Raw genomic sequence first — 15,258 nt, forward strand, 5'->3', positions numbered from 1 at the left:
AGATGACACCGTCTTGCTAACCAATACCCGTTTATTACCTGTGTTTGACTAACCTTTATGTATCTGCCTTATACAATAACACTGACAGAACGCGAGACTATAGTGGAGTGCGATTATTTGCCTAATATTATAATTAAATTGACAACCTAATAGGGTAATAAATATCTATTGCACTCATCAGTCACGTGGCGCGTTTTCTGCAGTAAATATATCTGGCACAATTCCAGGAAAAGTTGACTTTAAATCACTTGCAAAACTCATGCACTTCAAGATAGCACTTTCAGCACTATATTAGTTACCTTTTTACGACCGTATGTCTCTGAACGAACTGAGCAATCACATGCGAAAATTGAAGCAGCTTCTTTTCGCACTTTCAGGTTGAAATAGCTAACGACATTTCCACATTATCCGCAGAATAACGTGAGAAGAAACTCTTTGCAATGCAGCGAACATTCAACTCACGTTCGAGCAGGTTTTCAGGAAGTGAATGCAGCTACAGAGCTTCTCCCCTTGCATTCTTAGCCAGGTGTTTCCCTTCGGCACAGTTCTGCGTGTCATAACTTTCAGAACGTAAAGCAGGATAATGACGACGATGTGAATGAACTCAAAGTTAAAACTAACATTGTTTATCAATCTACACATGGTAATTTTTATAGTTGCATTAAATCTGTTCCCAGTCTATCCTACTAAGTGTTGAATCCAGCCATTTTCCTCCGGGGGAATGTCATAGACATCAAATTATGATACTAATAAAACAATACTAATATAATAATATTACAGCATGTAACAATTTACATTTACAGCAAATTAAGGCTAGACTTTCTACAGCCTGTCTGTGCATGATATCAACGAAACTTAGTGCGTTTCTCGTCCCCCTCAGACGACACCTTCACACAAGCTTGAAGCGTATCCTGATCCATCCTATTTCTTAATTTAGCAGTTATCAAAACGAACCATAATTTAAATTCGTTCATTATTTTGACTTTTAATTATAAAGAGGCCAGAATCAGTGTTAATTACTAATAAAAAAACAGAAAAAGTACGTTCTAAGTTAAATTACCGTAAATTAAGAAAAGCCACAGTGAACATTGTTGCCAAATTTCTTAGTTATTGTTCGAATGCTCCGTCAGGTTACTGAAATTTTTTGGGGGGTTAATATTCGAGGGGATTTTCCCCCCGGACCACCACATTTACGCCACTGGTCTCCCTCTCGAGTCGCTACTTATTAAAGCAAACAAAAAATTAAGTTTCTTGCACACTAAACAGGACATATACACTTTATACCTCTAAATATTGACCACCTTATCGCTTTGTGGCAGTCTCAGTAAATTCCATAGTAAATAAATTTTTGACTTGGTTTACTTTACTTCGCTTTTCTTCCACTTTTGGCTAATCGAGACGATGAGGATGAGTGATAGGGACAATCACAAGGAACACCAGGCAGGGATTCGAATCCGAAACCTCCGGCGTAGTAGCGTGCTGTGCTGACAACTCAGCCACAGAGGTGAGCTAAAGAAATATTCGGTGAAATTTCTCTATACAGTAAAACCTCGTTATTCCGGATCCCGATAAGCCGGACTTCGCTTAATACGGACAGGGAAAAAAGAAAAAAAAGCAGAATGAAAGGTTTTAAATGTGGCTAGAAGTCAGCAAGAGAACTTCACAAAGAAAAGGCAGTCAACCACTGATGAAAATCTGTTTCCCGCACACTTTGTACTGTACTGTATAGTGTATTTAGGCCTATGCCCTTTAAATACACCAAAATAAACTTGTTTTGTTGCTATAAACAGAGTTTTAATGCACTTTCTACTGTTCTTTTAGGTTATTTCAGTTAATCCGGACTTTCGTTAAACCCATTAGTTCGGATTAACGAGGTTTTACTGTATTTCACATTCCAATTTAGTAAAGTTCCGAAGGAAATGACTCTGACAAGCCTTTGTCTTGAGTGTACAAACGTCTGTCTCGTGGATTTCAGCTCGAATTTCGAGACGTGAGACGTAGCTCATTGTTTCCTAACTCGAAAAAACAGTTGTAAAACCTGGTGAAAATGTGTTCCTGTGGAAATCCGAGGAGAAGTTGCCGGAAGCAACAGCAATGTAGTATCCGGGGGCTTCCCCCAAGGGGGGCATAGAATATTAAACAGCTCCCGTACAATGACACGGTCGGAAGGAGTCGAGGTACTACGGAAGATGGTTAAGAAATGCCACACACGTAGCTCCCGCCTGCAAGAGAGGTGAGTGCATGTATGCCAATCAGTTACAGTAAGCAATAGTTCTTGCCGAGACAAACTCAATTTACGTCCGCCATGTTATGACCGCCCAAAACGCGAAAGTCCAATTAGATTGATTGATTTGATTTATTTTAGGATTTACACGTACCAATTGTTCAAGTATTGATTACAATTGGTGGGGGACTCAGGGATGTAGCTAGGTTATTCAGTTTGGGGGGGGGGAATCAGAAATTTGTTCCTATGAAACTATTAGCAGAAACGAAACTAAACAACAACTATATATATATAATTATATAAAGCATAGGTGTTGGTATTATTTCACAGGTCCAAGATAATTGATTCTTTTGTAAAAAATATTACAATAAATGGGAATTTATCCAACACTTTGATCGCAACTACGGCAACTCGAGACGAGATACTTGCAAGAAGACAAAGTTCTGAAGTTGGAGCAGGAAGAAATTATAAATCTAAGAACAATCTCAGTTATGGGAGAACTCCATGGGGTTTTGGGGGGGGGGCAGGGGTCGAACCCCCCCAATGTTAACGATGTGGGGGCATTTTGCTTTAGAGGATCTAATGTATTATTTTGCTTATCTTGTAAAGTTTACTCTGAATTGTGCCACATGAACTTTACTTTAAATACACATTTGAAATGTTCTAGACCATCAACTTTAGGGGGCTGAGACCGCTAAACCATCAACTTTGGGGGTGGGGGGCTATGACCAGAGACAGCAAAACACATGACTTATTACTATATACTAAGTATATAATTATGTGTATTGTTAAAAGTTTTACTAAAAAGAGTTTCAAAAGACGCTGTGCATGAACTAGGGTAGTGGATGGGACGTTCGGGCTACAAATGGCTCTCACATGACATGGTAGCACACATTAAAAGTCGGGAATATTTTGCTATTATGGCTGACGAAACTTGTGACATATCCATCCGTGGACAATTCATATTCTGCATTAGAAGTGTGAATAAAAATTTTGATATTTTTAAGGAATTCATGGCATTTTATAAGATTCCGAACACTGAGGCCAAAACTTAAAAAAGGGAGAGAGTGAGTCATTCATTAATTTATTTCAGTGATCAGAGCCCCCCCCCAATAATTTTGACAAGTCGGCGCCCCTGACTTCATGTATCTCTCGAGCCATAACTCTTGACCGCTTGGCACAGACTTAGATTCCATCTGTAAGGAAAGGGTCATTTGTAACGAAGAGTTAGAATCTCTGGTTTCTAGGAACTTGGGGCAAGGCAGATTAACTGGTTACAAACCAGTAAGCAAAGAAGGAGTGGAAACTTTAGTGTCCAACATTTGCTTCTGAAGATTTCCTTCAGAATAGCAAGTTCTTTCCCCGCGCAGTGCTCCAGTTCTGCTAAAATTCGTGAAAATTTTATATATTAATTTAGGATAATTTTTATCGATAAAATTTTAGTTTGAGGGACCCCTGGCCCCTCGCCTAGCGACGTTAATGGTCCACTCCAATTATAAGCATTCATTTACTAGAGTTTTGCTTTAAAATATTCAAAACTTACATCAGAATATTAAATTACAAGTTATCAGAAAATACAGTATTTCCACACAAACTGGTGCAAAAATAAAAAAAAAAATTGTGAATTTTGCAAGATAAAAAATTCCACGAAGTGTTCTTCGGAATTTTTGCGGAGCACTTTAAAGACCCCCAGAAATGTATCGGCCTCTATCGGTAAATAAATTCGAAGCAATACTTTCCGATACCGATACATAATCATCGGCTAAATACTAGTTTATTTTGCTTTGCATTCCTGCCACTTTCGGATAATCGCGAAGATGAGGATGAGTGATGATACGATAGAATTGATGAAGGGACGCTCTTAAAGAACATACAATATATGTCCAGGCCGGGATTAGAACCTGACATCCTAACGTGCTGTATTAACAGCTCCGCCGAAAGGTCTACTGAAAGTGCCATAAGAACATGTGTTAATTTGACAGTAATATACGGAGGAAGAAAATTAAAAAAAAAAGTTGCGCCAGAGAACAGATAAGACGCGTGTACTTTATTTCTAATGTGTTGCGGTGTTTAAATCGGATTTGAAATATTATATTGGCGTAAATTACACTCAGAGAACTAAATGCATCATATCGATTGATGCACCAGAATGCATCGATTGATACACTAAAGTATGTTTTATGGCTACTTCAAAGAATCAGATTCACATTTAAAGCATTTGGGTGCATTTTTGTATGTCGTGAAAGAAAAACCAAAGTGCATAATTTGATTCAAGTGAGGACTTAATGCAGTACAGATGCACTTCAATGCATCAGTTGATGCGTTTTGATGCACCAGAATGCATCATCCAAAAATATACAGGAAGGTGCATCAAGGAACATCAACTGATGCATTGAAGTGCATCTCGACTGAAAGGAATCCTCACTTGAATCAAATGATGCACTTAGGTGTTTCTTTCACGACATACAAAAATGCACCCAAATGCATCAAATGTGAATCTGATTCTTTGAAGAAGCCATAAAACACATTTTAGTGCATGAATTGATATGATGCATTTAGGTTTCTGTGTGATAGTGCATTTCCTGCCTCATTACGACGACTCCAGGAGAGTTGGAAATTAAGAACTAATGGCCAGGCATGGCCTTATTGTGTAGCCTTTATGTAATATGTAGACATTAACATGTATACAGTGGCGGACCGGTATGGATTAAAGAGGGTACATCTCCCCCAGAAAGCGTAAAATTTTCTACAATGTATACGTTTAATCATAATAGTGTGTTTGTATTATTATTATATGACAAAAAGGCGGTATAAGAATAGAGATAAAACATCATATATTCATTATCTAGCTTACGTGTAGTTAAGATCGCCAAAGTTTGTATAAAAAGAACTGTCCTGGAAAGGAAATTAATGTCAAAAGGATAATGAGTTGAAAGAATGTTACATCCAGTTGACGAAAAGTAAAGTTCATTTTACGCATATTATGTGTGCCCCATATAATCCTTGCCTTTGTGTAAATTCCGAGGAAATATATAAGATTTGATTATACCATAAATCATAAACAAGTGTATTTTCATTATTTAATTCAAGTATTTGCTAATTCTTTCGGGGGGGCTCCGGACCGCCTGGAGCCCCCTAAATACGTCCCTGCTTCCGACGCCCATGTGCGGAAGCTTTAGTAGAATCCGTATAAATAGTTGCGATACAACTTTAGCAAATAAGTAAAATTTACTTAATTTACATTGCAAGCTCAGGAGCTATTCAACAGGTGTGTTCAGCTTCAAAAATGAAAAATAATGCACACATTTTAATACACTACTCTTTATACACATGAGAAAGGAGCAGAAGTATATTGACGTTCGCAAAGTACCAAGTTTTCTTATGTTGCAAGGCACAATCAAGAGAGACATGTGCTCTCCGCTTTACAAAATATAACTATAGGGCAACATTAAAGGGACACAGTTCTGGGTGTCCACTAACACACACATACACTTCAACACGCACTCTTCAATCATGTAGATGTGTAGAGCCCCAGGGTTACTGCACTGTTTAAAGTTATCGTAAAATTTACAATATTTAAATCTGCCTGTCAAATTTACAAAAACGGGTCGCAACAGTTTACAAAGTTTTGAAAATTTTATGCGGCACGGTCACGGACTTTTCTGGGTTCTCACAATTCTATTAGCTTCCAATGGTATCGTTACAACCCAAAACTGTCCGTGACTGTGCGTATGTAATGATTATATAAAATTGTCTTAACTGATCATTAATATAGTTATCAATTAGGGAAACTGTATAATATCAGTTAAGACAATAGATTTTATTGTACTTCGCTCTTTTGCCACTTTTGGCTAATCACGAAGATGAGGATGAGTGATGATATACTGAAATTGATGAAGGGATACCCATCTAGGATTCGAACCCAGGACCTCTGCCATCGTAGAGCGCTGTGCTAGCCACTCTGCCAGGTCGGCAGTTAATACCTTAAAAACGACCAGATGATGGATGACAGATTAAACCATGATTACTCCAGTCAATTTTTAGTTCCGTTGAAGAATTGTTTTCTGGAACAACTTATGTTTAAGCCGATTGTAGTCAACAGGAAACATAACAAGCAAATCAGTGCTCTACCTGCAAGATCAACTTTTGTATATTAAGTCATAGGTATCGAGTTTGCAGGATTCTTGTTTGGAAACCTAATGATAAGACCACAGGCTAGTATCGTCAAGGGTACACAAAATTACAAGTTAATGATGGTTTAAACCTCCTGGAACCTGAGTAAAGGAACGAGATTATTTTATCCTTTTGGAAATGCAACTGTTATTTTAGTCCTGGGTGCTATTTTCATGGTCTTGAAAACTCGCAAGTTACGCCTATGGTTTTAAGAGACTTGTATAATAACAAGGTCACGAAGATGCAATGGACCTGAAGTAAGAGTGCTAAAGATTTCACTGATCTTGTTCAAGGCACCGATAGATGGAAGCAGTGTGTTATTTCGGTAATAAGCCTTTCAATTTCCGATTACGAGAGAACTAGTTTGAAAACGGCCGGTCCCGTACGGCAAGGCGAGAAAATAATACATTGGCGATTATTTCGAGGGATATGTTAGGAATCTAAACAATAAAAGACTGACAAATCCTACAATCATCGCGGACATAAATATATGAACGTACTTGAAGGTCTGCCTTTTATGTGCCTGTAGCAAGCTTTCTTATTACAGAGGCTTGCCCTACTGAATGCATGCAATTCTGAGCATTACCCTGCACTGCCAGTGGCGTATTGTTACGTGTTACCACGTTTACCCCCGGTAAACCAACCTTTTTAAATATATTTTTGTACATTTAGCGTTAATATATGAACAATTGCTCATTATATATTATGCAAACTATTGCTTCTAAACTAGAATTAAATAAATTATTTAAATAACTTTGAAATTTCCATTGGTGCAGGGGAATCTAGGTCCAATTTGAGGGAGATTTTATGAAAAATACATAAAATTGCTGCAAAATTTGAAGTTGACACGTTATTTTACTTGTATGCCCGTATTAGTGTTTTATTTCTATTACATCAAATTAATCTAGATTGGGTGTATAATAAATATCTACGCTAAACAAGAATTGTTGTGGTCAACAAGATTAAATTTTCAGAATAACTCACTGTGTGTTGCGATGAGTTATTTGACCTTTTTCGCACAGCACACTACGACGACAGGTATTCTGGATTCGAATCCAGGCCTAAGTATAGGTGTTAAATGGTGTCCCTTCATGAATTTCATCATATCGTAACTCATCCTCATCTTCCCGATTAGCCCAAAGCGGCAGTAAAGCGAAGTAAAATAAACCAAATCGATCAATCATATGAGGGGGGGGGGGGGTAGGTTGCTGAGGGAATGGAATAGACCACACAAAAGCTTAACCAGGATCTGAACATACGAGTTCTGATTTCAGATGGTTTTACGCGTACCGTAACATTTTTTTTTTTTTTTTGCTACGACTGGCCCAAGATGGAGGTGTACAGAGCAAGGCTGCCCGCAGGATTTTTCTGGGGGGGAGGGGGCAGCGGTTCTTAATTTGGAGGAAAGGTGGGGTGTAGCTTTCCCCCAGTTAAGAGAATTCTCAAGGCATCCCAGCACTAGTATAATTAGCATAGGCACTTAATCTAATGTCTTTTACGGCACCCCTCATCCATGTTTTCATGCTGAAATTTAAAAATTTGAATTATATGAAGTTTTTCAGGATAGCTTTGGGGGGGGGGGAGAGACAGGTGTCTTCCTGTCCCCCTCTGCGGGCACCCTTGGTACAGAAGACAGCACAGTTTTCTTGAAGGGTTAGTACGTATTACATAAACAACGTCCATCAATACGGAGATTTAAAGAGGTTCGATACCCGGTGGAGGCACGTATAGTGGTTCGCATCACACTTCAAACTGTCTGTTTAGTCCCGATTAGCCTATTTGTGCATAAAGTGGATTTAAAACAAATGTCACAGCTCAATATGAAGATGATTTGCACACACAGACATTGTGCCTAAGCGAGACAGGCTGCAGTGGCAAAACATTACTAATATGGACATTAACAGAGGGGGTCATAGTATCAAAATACAAGTTTGCTGCAAGCTTGTATCAGATTTGCATCAAAATTACAGTTGACATGACAAATTTGCACCAAGCTTGTCACAAAGCTGCATACTTGATACAAGTTTGCATCAAACTTGCCGTATCCAACTGGCTTTGACAAGCTCCAAGCAAGCTACCTGAAGCTTGCCACAACCTTTCGTGCTATCTAGGAATGCTGGACTTGATTGGAAATTGAACCCTGGGGCTTTACACTTATCCACAACTCGCACACACACATTCACAACCGGTACGTACATGGTGCAGCTGCTCCGTGAACTTGAACACAACACGAGATCTTTTCCTCACATTCTACACTTTACACGCACACACAATCCGATGAACGAGCACTTTTTAGCTTGAGCCGATTGGAAAGTGACAGTTGTTCCAGATGGGCAAGCGAGCAGACGTGACGGTAAGTACGCTCTGCTACGCAAGGCACTACTGACCGAGGAGAGCGGCGCGCGCCTCGAACCCTGCAAAACGTCACAAGTTCTCCCCCTTCACCTTTGCAGAAAATCCCTCTCGGGCAACAAAATTTCCCTCCACATATATCCATTAAAATTTCCCTCACGGAGCATATTCAAAAAACAACAACTATAATATATGATTTAATCGTTACTTAGTTTGCCAACCTCCGTGGCAGAGTGGTTAGAACAGCGTGCTGCAATGCCAGGGGCACACGTTCTCATCAGTTTAATCATATCACTCGTTGTTAAAGTCGCGATTATCCAAAAGTGGAAGAAAAGCGACGCTACAAAAAAATCAGTTACTTCGTTTCCTCGAAAAGTAACAGAGTTACAGTTACTTATTTAAAAACGTAACTCAGTAACAGTTACTGCGATACGTGAAAAAGTCACTTACTTACTTTCACAGTTACTTTCTGCTGGAAATATCTTGCAAACAAATTGTTTTATTTATGTTTCGGGTTAATATAAGTCTTCACATGTTTATAATACGAGTATTACGAGAAATATATTATGGAACAACGAATCGGCCTTGATTGAATGACAGTTAATTTTAACCAAAAACTCAATATGCTGTTCAAGGCAGAATTTATTTTATTTTAAAACATAAACTAAACGTTACGTATCAACCTTCTAGCAAGGTCTTCTTCAGACTCTGTACCAAATACAATTGAAATAAGGTACAAAACAGGAAAATATATATATATTCAGGAATAGGATGAGGGCGGAGAAACACAAATGAAGAGAGAGACACTAAACTTGTGTTTATATATATATACACACACACACACAAAAATCACTTCCATCCAGATACAAGATTATTAGAAAGTTGTTTATCTGGAACATTCCTTTCCAGGTGTTCCAGATGGGCATTTTATTTTACTTCCTCTACGTGCATATACCTTAGACACTTTCTTATTAAATAGGAAATTTCTTTAACTTATAAATTAACAATTTTTAGTAGTACAACTGATAAGTGCAATCTTATAGGCCAACGATGCTCTGGCGTTTGGGCTCAAAGTCAGTATAATCCTCTGTAAGACTTGTGTTGTGGCCTGTCCATACATGTTTGTTTCATTGATTTATTTAGTTTACTTCGCATTTCTGCCACTTTTGGCTATAAAAAAATTGAAGTGAAGGGGCATTAACAAAGAACACCATACTCAAGTTGGTATTCGAACACGGGACTGTATGGATCTCAGCATGCCGTGCTAACCATTCCGCCACTGGGGCGGGCACCATGCGTGTTCGTGATTGTCCATGCGTCCACTTCACCATTCATCAGCAACGTCGCGATTAGCCAAAAGTGAAATAAATGCGACGTTATATAAACTAAATCATTAAATCTTCCCAAATTATTGCAACCATTTTTATTCAATACAAATGCATTTACGAGTTTATTATATTCACTTATGCACATATCCACTTCGGGGGTCCGAACCACTATAGGCCTCCACCGTGTATCGTGCCCGGAACCCTCTGATTACAAGCCGACGACGATACCACTACGCCATCGGGTAGGCCGAATGAACAATGAAAGTTCGAATACATATATCAACACTGAATATAGTTGTAACTTGTAGACTTGTAGACAAAACTATAGAGATGACGTACTGAAGTCTTACCAAGTATCAAACCTGGAGAACTAAGAATTTGTTTCTCCCCGTTTTTGTCGACCTCCGTGGTGGATTGTTTAGCACAGCGCGCTACGACGCCAGGCATCCAGGGTTCGAATCCCGGCCTGGACATAGGAGTTCTTTGTGACCGTCCCTTCATCAATTTCATCATAGCATCGTCGCGGTTACCCAAAACTGGCAGAAGAGCGTTAAGTAAGTACATCAATCTTCGACAATTTTAAAAAGTTTTCTTGTTGACCTTTAAAAAACTTGCTTCTTCCATTCTATCGTCACCTTTCGAAATTTACCTCCTGAAAGGCAAAAATTTCCCTTGACTTGGAAACACTGCACGCTCGATTTTGTCTCGCATTTCCGTATCAGCTGCGGGAGCTTCCGATAGCAGGGATATTGTTTCGATTGCTGTGCGCCGTGTAAGGGCAAATGCCAAGCAAAGTATATGACGCCATGAAGGCGTGCAGAAAACAGCTTCCACTGGGCATCTTGTCGAAGGCGAAAAACTGCCTACAGGTGGGCAATGCAAAGCAGCAGAACTTTCTCCAATTTACATGCAAGGTATCCTCAGCATGCAGTTATGTTAAGAATTTAAGATAAATTAGCTTTAATGTACACAATTGCGACATGCTTTGTTCAGTAGAATAAACGACATTCTACCTGACAAGCTATACATATTATAGATTGTCGATGCACAATACTGAAAGTTTCACATCACATAGAGAATTCAGATTCAAATTCTTTACTGGCTTGGGCCAGATTTATCCCAAAGCTGTTCTGTAAGCTTGCGTTTATATAAAAGTGGTCTTCGGTCACTTTTTGTGTTCTTCAATGCTCTAAATGCCTTTGAAAATATCTGAGTGTATCATTGGAGGAGAGGAAACGACTAAATGCCTTTGCTTATTTGAAAAGTTTAGAACGTAACGTTATGTGTGTACGGGCTCTAATATTGTACAAATATTCAAAATATTATTGTCTATTTTCTTAATAATAAATTGGGTAAGTGATATCAGTTTCAAAATAGTTAATTAGATATTTTATACATACGAATTCAATAACGACACTAAATTGGAAGAGCAACATTTACTTCTGTTGAAATTTTTAAACGTCATTGAAAAATAATTTTCCTTCATTCTCCTCAAATTCCTATCTCTCCTCTGTAATAAATTCTGACGCTCATATTTCGAAAAGTCTAGCATAATTCACTGACAGTAGTTTTCGTGGTGAAAATAAACGGCAAACTCTAAAGAATTGTTTGTTATTATGCCTCTAAACATTTAGTTAAAACAAGCACGATGTAGATATTTTCGCATTGAGTATACCAATATATACGTAATTGTATCTGGACTGAATCTCCTATGTAGATGTCACCCTTGTTTGAGGCACCTTTTCAAAACCAGGAGTTCATTGATCTGTGAGAAATATAATGAGATAGACAATCAAGAAGTAAAGGGAACAATTTGTGTTGCAAAAAATGCCCGTGGAAACGGTTGATAAAGACGTGAAAAAAGGGCATTTTGACCCTTAGAAAAAGGCCAAGTGAGCGATTTTTTAAATTTTCTTGGTCTTTTGGGACATTTTCATGAGGGGGCGTAATCGGACATTTTTTTGCCTCCTTCATGGAGAACATTTATGTCAGTGAGTGAGTGAGTGGTAGGATTAGGGCTTTATATATATATATTGGACGATTTAGCTACAGACTACGACTGATCAATAATTTCTATACATATTGTTAGAGCTAGGAATTTAATACCATTATATTTTCTGGTAATCCAGAAAAGTAACTGTTTTAGTATTTAACTGTTTTGTGACAAATTAAGGTATATTTGTGAATTTGCAGCATTTTTGGCCCAATAAGGCATTTTAAGCCATTTTTTAGTTAAAAATCTTTATTCCCATAACATACCGGTACTTATTAAAATTAAATTTTAGGTCAATTTTTCAGCTTTAAGGTTATTTTTAAAAATTTTTGAGGTCATAATGCATTGTTTTAAGGCATTTTTGCTCATTTATTGGTCAACAAAATTCTATCCCTACTTATAATATAAATAAAAATAATGAAAATGGTAAAAAGATGCACATAAACATTAAAAAGGATAGAAATAAAAATACACGTTTGCATACACTTTTACGTCAGTGCATCAACAAGTCTCTGCTCTGTCAGAAAGAAATTCTTTACTGCACATTGTAAATGTTCTACTTTAGGTGTACAGATTGTACAGAGAAGATCTTGACCTACTTGTTTCAGTTCGCCTGGTCCAGAAATTTCCGAAATTATTGAAAACTTCGTATGAAACAAAATTATTTGTGTATTAAATAATGAATATTAATATATAATTATATATATGTATATATTCTAACGGTACGTCTTATCTGCACCTTTTTATAGGTGGAAATAAAATTAAAAATATACAGAGCATTCCCTGCCATTCGCTACAAGACTCGGCGGCAAGCGGCCCGGCATCAGCGCTTGTCTTTCCCGGTGAATTTATAAAAATATTAATCGATGATTTCGATTATGACTTCCCTTAAAATATTATATTTAGGTATAGGATGTCATTTGATGTAAAAAACATCATGAGTTAATCCTTTGATATTACTCTTTGTGACATAGTGCTGTATGAGGTTTATGTAACTGTTCTCAGTACTTTAAATAAACTATTATTATTATTATTATTATAATCATCATCCCTGGAGATATTGCACGCTGTGTTAACCACCCCGATATGAAAGTCTGCCCGCATGCATTTCATAGTCATGCACAACTCCATGTTATCTCCCCACGGCTTCTCGCATGATATGGCGAGCTTCTAGCAAAGCACTGTGGCAGAACTGGGAATTAACTCTAATTACGCACAGAAGGGGGAGGCCGTGTGGTTTCAAAAAGAGCTCGCAGCAGATGTTCAGTAGCCTATGAAACGCCACGTCACAGGGCTATGGGTGAGCAGGGATTGACGAAGCAGTCGCGGCCAAGAAATGTGGAGATGAAAATGTGGCCTTCGCCTACATGCGCTGTGCCACCAGAAGGACAAGAGGGATAATATGAGACTTTTGCTTTCGTCTGGATTGGTTCAGGAGGAGGATGGAAAGTACTTGCTCTCTTCGAATACGCGTACGAGATGGATGCTTGGAGTCGAAAATGTTAGCTGAGGGAAAGTTTGCTCGAGCCTTTTTTTTTTTTTTTTTTTTTTGAGGATGCTCCTATGGTTTCTGGTGACGATGAGCAGGGTTGTAAAATACCCATAAATTCTAATGGGTTCTATTGGGTCCCACAACAGGGCCGGAACCTTTCCTCTCGCACAATTTAAATTCGGTACAAGTTGAAAAAAAGGTTCCTGGACCGAAGTTAAATTGACCCGGAAAAATATCCCTGGACCAAATTGAAATACTTTACAGATAAAAAGGTTCCTTACCGTATAGAACCCATTTACGCACGCTTGCTGATTTTCTCTCCTGGACCGGAATTGAATTTATTTAAAATTCATAGACCTTTAACAACCTTGACGATGAGACAGCTTGGGGGGGGGGGGGATGCTTTGCGAGAGGGGTACTATCTCCCTCACTTCGAGCACTGAATTCACCAATAAATCATCACCGTCGCTGTGAACTTCAAGTAGTTGCATGTTTTAACATTTTGAAGACACCTGATTACGTGTTGATGATTCGGAGATCCAAATTTGTGTGTATTATACGTACGTATTATACGGGGTGATTCAGAATTCCTATTACACACTTCTAGGGGATGTAGAGGGGACTTAGTAGATCAAGTTTTGATAAGGAACCCATGTCCGGAAACGTACCGTTTGGGTACTACATAGATGACAAGATCACATAAGTCGGGGCTATACGCCGGGTGATCAAACACTTCCCATTTAAACTGCTCCAGAAGGTGTTGGGTTACAGCGCCGAGTGATTTTCATCTCTTCCCTGCATTGAAGAACTGGCTAGAAGGCCAAAGCTTCCACAACCAATGAGGAGCTTCAAAACAATGTTCCGGCCCATCTCACATCACTGGCGGCAACGTTCTTCGCAGACAGGATCGGAAAGCTCGTCCCACGATATGACAAAATGCCTGTATCTTAACGACGATTATGTCGAAAAGTAACCAGGTATGTACATAACTTTTGGTAATAAATTCATTTTGTTACTTACACTTGTCTTATGTTTGTGGTCCATCGGAGGTTGAAAAAAGAATGGCCCTCGTATATATAAATGAAAATGCAATTTTCGGTACTTACTACTCTCCCTGGAACACGTATTCCAATACTTGTCTCCTGCATTCTGTCGTCGCAAGATGACCACTGTGGATGGCACAACGTTCTTGCCAGACTCGTAGATCACACCAACCATTTCTTGCATCTCCTAATTGCTGCTTATTGATCAATGTAAAAATCCCTTATTAGCGCCTTGTACCCCTGAACAAAGGCCCGCACTTAATTTATCGCGGCTGCAAATAAACTTTCTGCTGAAGGTAATTCCCAGCATAAGACCCCTCCCGATACACGTTCGAAGAAACTACGTCACGCGAGCTCCGGAAATTAGCTCTAGGGAAGGTTTTCTTCTTTTTCTTTTTTCATTAACCTCCTTAGTAGCTGTTACGCAGTCTGTGCCCGCACAGACCTCTTTTCCCTTGCAGAGGGGGAGAGAAATGTTGAAATGCTCAAAGTATGCATGTAATGTGTTTAGGAAATGAAAATAATTACACTTAATTTCAGATTTAAATGTTATGTAGTACAAGGGAGAAAACTACACTGACAACTGTTAGAGTGTAGATAGACTGATTGATGTAAAAATAGCATCATTATATGCTGATTATGAGGAACAGTTT

General features: G+C 38.5%; 1 protein-coding gene across 8 annotated transcripts in view; it reads right to left on the bottom strand.

Annotated features, from left to right (window-relative positions):
• LOC145999709 (uncharacterized) overlaps window positions 1-15,258 on the bottom strand; it is a 653,269-nt gene that overhangs the window by 177,687 nt on the left and 460,324 nt on the right. The window contains exon 1 of one of the 8 annotated variants that reach the window (XM_083136984.1): window positions 8,594-8,765. The exons of the other annotated variants lie outside the window; for them this stretch is intronic. The gene's annotated coding sequence lies outside the window, so the exon portion shown is untranslated. Of the gene's footprint in view, window positions 1-8,593; window positions 8,766-15,258 lie in introns of those variants that run through there. 8 annotated transcript variants of the gene reach the window in all.

This window comes from Lepisma saccharinum, chromosome 15, assembly GCF_977018435.1.
Source record: "Lepisma saccharinum chromosome 15, izLepSacc3.1, whole genome shotgun sequence".
NCBI classification, from domain to species: Eukaryota; Metazoa; Arthropoda; class Insecta; order Zygentoma; family Lepismatidae; genus Lepisma; species Lepisma saccharinum.